Source organism: Sapajus apella, unplaced genomic scaffold (genome assembly GCF_009761245.1).
Source record: "Sapajus apella isolate SASKATOON/1434 unplaced genomic scaffold, GSC_monkey_1.0 scaffold95, whole genome shotgun sequence".
Taxonomy (NCBI): domain Eukaryota; kingdom Metazoa; phylum Chordata; class Mammalia; order Primates; family Cebidae; genus Sapajus; species Sapajus apella.
The window spans coordinates 3,233,471-3,241,081 of NW_022437035.1; the positions used below are offsets into that span (position 1 = coordinate 3,233,471).

At 44.3% G+C, this 7,611-nt stretch overlaps 1 long non-coding RNA gene across 5 annotated transcripts in view; it reads left to right on the plus strand.

Moving 5' to 3' along the window:
• The window catches only part of LOC116535584, a 205,032-nt gene that overhangs the window by 43,771 nt on the left and 153,650 nt on the right, over window positions 1–7,611 (plus strand). The window lies entirely within an intron of this gene.

Genomic DNA, 7,611 nt, shown 5'->3' on the forward strand with positions numbered 1-7,611 from the left:
AGGCCTCTTTAAGGAGGTGGCATTTGAACAGGGACCCGTGTACCAACGCTGCAATGTCAAATGGACACAAACTTAAAGCAGCACACATATTATCTTACAGTATCTGGGGGCCAAGAACCTAGGCTGTGTCCTCTGCTTCAGGATCTCATCTGAAACCTACAGTCAAGGTATTGGCTGGGGCGGCAGTCTCACTCGAAACTCAATCAGGGAAGGATCCGCTTCCAGACACATGGGGTTGTTGGCAGAATTCAGTTCTGTGTGGGCTGTAAGACTGAGGGCCTCGGTTTCTTTCTGGCTGTGAGATGGAAGCAGCCCTCAGTGCCGAGACGGTTGTTGGCCAGGGGCTGCTGCCACATGGCCCACCCCAGTGTGGCTGCTTGCTTCATCAAAGCCAACAAGGAGAGTCTCCTAGGAAGATGGGCATTAATTACCATCTTATACGATGTAGTCATGAGAGTGGCCTCCTGTCCCCTTTACTGTATTCTTTTTCTTTTTGCTTTTTCTCTCTTTTTTTTTTTGGAGACAGTGTTTTACCATGCTGGCCAGGCTGGTCTAAAACTCCTACCTCAAGTGATCCACCTGCTTCAGCCTCCCAAAGTGCTGGGATTACAGTCATGACCCAGCAAAGTCCTCTTTACTGCATTCTATTGATTAGAAACAAGCTCTTGGTCATGCCCATAGGTAAGGGTGCAGGTTATACAAAGGAGTAAACGCTGAGAAGTGGGGGCATTGGGGGCCCCTTTGAGTCTATGTGCCACGGCCTATGTGAGGTAGGTGGAGTGCGCTGAGTGGAGATCAGGCCTGCCAGGTGGAGGGAAACAGCAAGAGCAAAGGTCCTGAGGTGGGGTCCTGCTTGATGTGTTCAAAGATCAGCAAGGAGCTGAATGAGAGAGGGGAGGAAAATGAGAGGCTGGAGAAGGGACAAGTCATGCGGGTCCTTGTAGGTGAAAGTTTGTCTTTTGGATTTTTCCTGAGTGTGCTGAGGAACTACTGGGAGGCTTCCCAATCCATTTGTTTATTATGTTCCGAGATTTTAAGAAATGTGGTAAAAGACATGCCTAAAATTTGCCATATTAACCTTCCTAGAGTGGACAATTCAGTGGCCTTTAGTCCATTCACAAGGTTGAGTAAGCATCATCACTGTCTGGTCCCAGAACATTTTCTTTACCCTGGAAGGAAATCCCACAACTACTAGCAGTCACTCCCTTTTGCCTCCTTCCCCAAAATCTAGGCAACCACTAATCAGCTTTCTGTATCTATGAATCTGGCTATTCTGGGTATTTCAAATAAATGGAATCATAGAATACGTGCTTGGCTTCTTTCACTTAGCATGTTTTCAAGGTTCATCATGTTGTCACATTATCAGTGTTTCATTCATTTTTTTATGGCTAAATAACATTTCATTGAATGTATATAACACATTTTGTTTATCCACTCATCTGTTGATGGATATTGAGTTGTTGCAACTTTTGGCCACAGATACCAGTATCTGTTTGAACACCTGTTTTTAATTCTTTTGGGTATGTACCGACACACACACACACACACACACACACACACACACACACACACACACATTGAATTGCTGGTAGGTTTAAGTTGTGGAGAAACTGTCAACCATCTTTGAAAGTGACTGCATCATTTTACATTTCTACAGCAGTGTATAAAGGTTCCAGCCTCTCCACATCCTTGCCAGTACTTGCCATTTTCTGTTTTCATCATTAGAGCCATTCATCGGGGTGTGAAGTGAGATTTTACTGTGGTTTTGATTTGCATTTTTCTGATGATGAATGACATGGAGCATCTTTCCCTGTGCTTGTTGGGTGTTTGCATATCTCCTTTGGGGGAATGTCTATTTGGGTCCTCTGCCCGTTAAAAAAATGGGGTTGTTTGTCTTTTAGTTGCGGAGTTGTAAGAGTTCTTCATATCGATTTATTTTTATTGCGTTATTATCACCGCTGTGGTTGTTTCCCCAGTAGGGCTCTGTCGGAATCCCCAGGCATCATGAATGTCCTCTGCTTAGAAGGAAAGGAACTCTAAATGCCCCTTCCCTTGAGTAACCCACTCACTGACTTGTCTCCATCAACTTCCCTCCAGAGAGCAGAGCTAATAATCCTTTTTGTCACCGGCCTCAGCCCTCCTTGAAAATTACTCTGAAGGCTCCCTGGGGCCCTCTTACCTAAATGCCTCCCCCGGCGCTGCTTAGATGGCTTTGTGGGGGGCTCTCCAGCTGGGAGAAGGAGATTCTCTGGAGAGGAGCATAAGCTTCCAGCTCCCTAGACCTGTCTCACCTCCCATCTCTGGTGGGTTAGAGACTCTGGGGACTCCAGGATGAGCCCAAGGACTCCAGGCTGCCTGCATCAGCCCTGCTTAGCCTCTGGCCTCTTGGTGAGACTCAGGGACAAATTAGGAATTTAATCCATCCAGGGAAACCTGCAAGCACTGTGCAAGGAGTCAGAGAGAACCCTGTGGCTTCTGGTTTCTCGCCTGCCACCATGAGACTGGAGTCCCTGGACCTCATCTCTGAAATGGGCCTGAACCTGTGTTGGAAGGAGCCAGTTTGAACCTTTCAGATCCAGAATTCCGTGATGGGCTTAAAAAAGTTTTATTTAGAGTATCTCCTCCTCTTAAGAAGTTCCTATGCCTTCCAGTTGTATTAGGTGACTGCACAGCTACCTGAATTTACCGTCTTAGGTGTGTCTTTTTGGTTGTGATTACTTCTTTATACACCTCTTACTGGATTGTCAGAGGGTACAAGCTGATCGTTTCAGTGTTTCTGGGAACTCTGAGGATTTCCCGTTGTCTTAGGGTGAAGACCAGATCCTTACCTGGATGACTTTTCATTATCTCCTTTTTCTTTTCCTTTTTGCTTTTTTCCTAGACAGAGTTTCATTCTTGTTGCCCAGGCTGGAGTGCAGTGGCATGATCTCAGCACACTGCAACCTCTGCCTTCTGGGTTCAAGAAATTCTCCTGCCTCAGTCTCCAAGTAGCTGGGATTACAGGCACCCACCACCACGCCCAGCTAGTGTTCTGTGTTTTTAGTAGAGACGGGGTTTCACCATGTTGGCCAGGCTGGTCTGGGGTTCCTGACCCCAAGTGATCCACCTGCCTTGGCCTCCCACAGTGTTGAGATTACCTGGTGTGCCACCAGATCTGACCATTGTCTCCCTTTTCACTGTCACTTTGCATGGCACCACCCCTCGATCTCTCTAGTCCAGCCAAAAGCGTTGCCTTTGGGTCCTTGGTGCGTCCTACCACAGGGCCTTTGCATATGCTGTTCTCATTACTTGGATGCCTTTTCTTTCCCTCCTCATCTTCTTTGCTTCTTCTTTAGATTTTAGTGCAAGCTTCCCTTCTTCAGGGAAGCCTTCCTGGATTCCCCAGATTAGTTCAAATTCACATTATCAGCTCTGCAGACCTCCCCTCTGTAGCCCTGACTACTCTGTTACCTTCATTTTAGGATAAATAACTGTTTCCCCTTATTTGCAAAGGAATCTGAGAGCAGGGACTCTGAGAGCAGGGACCATGCCTGTTGGTCCTCCATTGTAGCCTAGTTCCTGGAGGAGAGCTGGTGTTAAATAAACCTGTGTTGAATGGCAAAAAAGTCTCTGTGCTCTCAGAGTCCAGATGAGGACCTGGCAGGTAGCAGGCCTGAAACACCTTGTTCCATTATACTGAATAAATTCAGGGGTTCTCTGAAGGGCGGTGGATCCAACCACTGCTTCCGTGTGGCCTTAACTGCATGTGCACTGTGACGGACAGATCTGTGTTTGAATGTGGGCTCCTTTCCCTTCCAGCAGTGTTACCTTGGGTGCCTCTTTTCCTTCTTGGAGCCCATTTCTTGATCTGTCCACAGGGGATTTTCATTAGGGGGTGCTGAAGGGATTTCACAGCTAACGGTTCTGTAGGCCCTCTGTTTTTTTTTTTTTTGAGACGGAGTTTCGCTCTTGTTACCCAGGCTGGAGTGCAATGGCGCGATCTCGGCTCACCGCAATCTCCGCCTCCTGGGTTCAGGCAATTCTCCTGCCTCAGCCTCCTGAGTAGCTGGGATTACAGGCACGCGCCACCATGCCCAGCTGATTTTTTGTATTTTTTTTTAGTAAAGACGGGTTTCACCATGTTGACCAGGATGGACTCAATCTCTTGAACTCATGATCCACCCGCCTCGGCCTCCCAAAGTGCTGGGATTACAGGCGTGAGCCACTGCGCCCGGCCTAGGCCCTCTGTTAACTGATGACCTTTGCAAATGCACTTGAAGAAATTCTTTTTCTCCCAATATCTTCCACAGAGATTGGTGGTCAGACCAATGTGGATGCCGAGCTGATGTCCCCTCCTCCACTGGTGGTGCTTGAAAAATGGTGGCATGAGGCTGAATTTCCCCGTGCTCTCAATGACTGGGGAGAGTGGCCACAAATCTGAACAGCCCACATGTAATTTCTGACTCTGGGCACCTGTGTCTTGCAGAAGGGAGGAAGGTGGACAGATTTAGCTGCAGGATGTGCAGTGTGCAGCTTGGTCCTGTCTTCCTGCTTTATGGGTGCGAAATGTGAGATGCGGTCACACTGCATGCAGCCCCTGCTCTCCCCCACTGTGTCTGCCTCCTTGCGACTAATTTATTTTCCGTATAGTTTCTTCTAGCTTAATTGTAAAATGACGCATGCTTGTTGTAAAAACAAACCGAAACCAAACAGCCAAACAATACAGCAGTGTATAAAATAGAAAATGTTGGTTCTGCCTACCCCACTCGAATCTCATATTCTAGAATAATCAGTGTAGAGTGTGCCAGTGAACACCACCAGCTCCCTGTCTCTATAATGCACATCAAACATATTAGCAGTTTCCTGAGGGACATGGTTTGGCTCTGCGTCTCCACCCAAATCTCATCTTGAATTGAAAATCCCCACGTGTGAAGGGAGGGAGGTGATTGGATCATAGGGTGGTTTCCCCTATGCTGTTCTCGTGAGAGTGAGTGAGTTCTCACGAGATCTAATGATTTTATAAGGGGCTCTTCCCACTTCGCTTCGAAGGTGCCTGCTTCCCCTTCTGCAGGGATAGTAAGTTTCCTGGGGCCTGCTCAGTCATGTGGAACTGTGAGTCAATTCAACTTCTTTATAAATTACCCAGTCTCAGGTTTTCCTTTATAGCAGTGTGAAAATGGGCTAATACACAGAGTAGAGAGATAGATAGCATTACTATTAATTACCAATTGCATACTATGGGACAGGCATTGTGCTCTAAGTCAGGAGTCCCCAACCCTCAGGTCATGGACCGTGTTAAGAACTGGGCCGCACAGCAGGAGGTAAGCTGCAGGTGAGCCGGTGGACATTCATTTATTTTTAGCAGCTACTCCCCATTACTCTCATTACTGCCTGAGCGCTGCCTCCTTTCAGATCAGCGGTGGCATGAGATTCTCATAGGAGAGCAAACCCTGTTGTGAACCGTGCATGTGTGACATCTAGATTGCATGCCCCTTAATGAAAATCTAATGCCTGATGATCTGCCACTGTCTCCTCGCACCCCAGATGGGACTATCCAGTTGCAGGAAAACAAGCTCAAGGCTCCCAGTGATTCTACATTATGATGAGTCGTATAATTCTTTCATTATATATTACAATGTAATATAATGGAAATACATTATAATGTAATATAATGGGCACAACAAATAAATCCAAGTGTGCACTTGAATCGTCCTGAAACCATCCCCACCCCCACTATTCATGGAAAAACTGACTTTCACAGAATTGGTCTCTGGTGCCAAAAAGGCTGGGGACTGCTGCCCTAAGTTTTTAGAAGAATCAAATGAATTGATTCAAGGCTGGTAGAATAGTTGCACCCATTTTACAAATGAGAAAACTGAGGCCCCAAATTTTTAGTAGCTAGTTCAAGATCACACAGCTAATAAATAAGTGAGAGAGTAAGGATTTGAATCTTCTACATATTGTTTATTTGATACAATATATAGGCATGTGTACACACAAGTACATAGAGGTTTTACTGTAAAAATAGATCATATTTTTGGTTCTGAAGCTTTCCTTAATAATGCATTGCAGGCATCTTTTTGGACAGGATCTTGCTCTGTTGCCCATGTTGGAGTGCAGTGGTGCATTCAGGGCTCACTACAGTCTCAAACTCCTGGGCACATGTGGTCCTTCCACCTCCTGAGTAGCTAGGACTACAGGCTAATTTTTTCTATTTTTTGTAGCGATGAGGCCTTGCTATGTTGGCAAGGCTGGTCTTGAACTCATGGGCTCAAGAGATCCTCCCACCTTGGCCTCCCAAAGTGCTGGGATTACAGGTGCGAGCCACCACACCTCATCCACATTTACTTTTTCAAATATTTTAATATCTGAAGAGGATTCTAGAATGTGGATGAGCTGAAGTTTATACCATTCATTCCCAAAGGAGAAACATTTCTAAATTTTTATTCAAAAAATTTTGTATGGTGACCATTATTTTACAGATATTTTAAAAACATTAAAAAAATTTTATGCACATGGTAACCATTCAAGTAGTTTTTTGCGGTGAGTAATTCCTGTCTGTCTCCTGGTACTCTCAAAAGGGGAAGTCATTGTTAGCAGTTTTTTTCTGGATTCTTCCAGGAAGAGTGTGTGTTTTCAATTGTGTGTGTGTATAAATGTGTGTATGTATATATATATGTATAAATGTATATAAACATATACTCATACATATATATACACACACGTTTTGGTAGACAAGTGATACTATATACACTGTTCTGCAAACTTGCTTTTTTTGTTTAATTATATATGGAAAATCCATATAGATTTCCTGAACTCATATTTAAGTAACTTTGAAGGGGTAATATACTCGTTGCTGAAATATACATAATAAAATATGTAAAATGTATTTGAGTGTAATATAGATGAATATATTTGAAGGAATAAAGTGAAATGTTTCCTGCTTTCATGCCACCCACATAATTGTGATTATTTTCATATGATTATATCAGCTTTTTAATGTCCTTCCAGAATTTTTTTTATATACACTTATATGGGTACAAGAACGTATATTTGTAACCTTAAACTCAAGAATAATATAATCTGTATATATTTTTACATTTTGCTTTTTTTCACTGAAACTTGTAGATATTTTCATTTCAGTACATAAACAGCTTCCCCATTCTTCCTTTTTTCCCTTCTTTTTAAACAACTGCATATAGTACAGCATTTCATTCTGCAGATAAATTAAACCATGTCTCCTTCTTTTAGAAATTATTATTTTAATTCATTAAATAAACAATGCATGCATAGGTACAAAACTCAGAAGGTACAGAGGAGTAGTCAGTGAAAAATCACGTTCTTCCACTTATGTCTCCAGGTCTTTCACTTCTTCTATTTGGGGGTAACCATGGTTCCCAGTGTCATGTTATCCTTCTAGAGATGGGCCGTACGTTATGACCGAGTATATGTGAGGGGCATATGAGCAAGTATACGTGTATGCGTGTGCGCGCACACACACACACAGACACACCACACACACACATACTCTCTCTCTCTTTCTCTTCCTCCCTCCCTCCCTTCTTCCTTCCTTCCTTCCTCCTTCCTTCCTTCCTTCCTTCCTTCCTTCCTTCCTTCCTTCCTTCCTTCCTT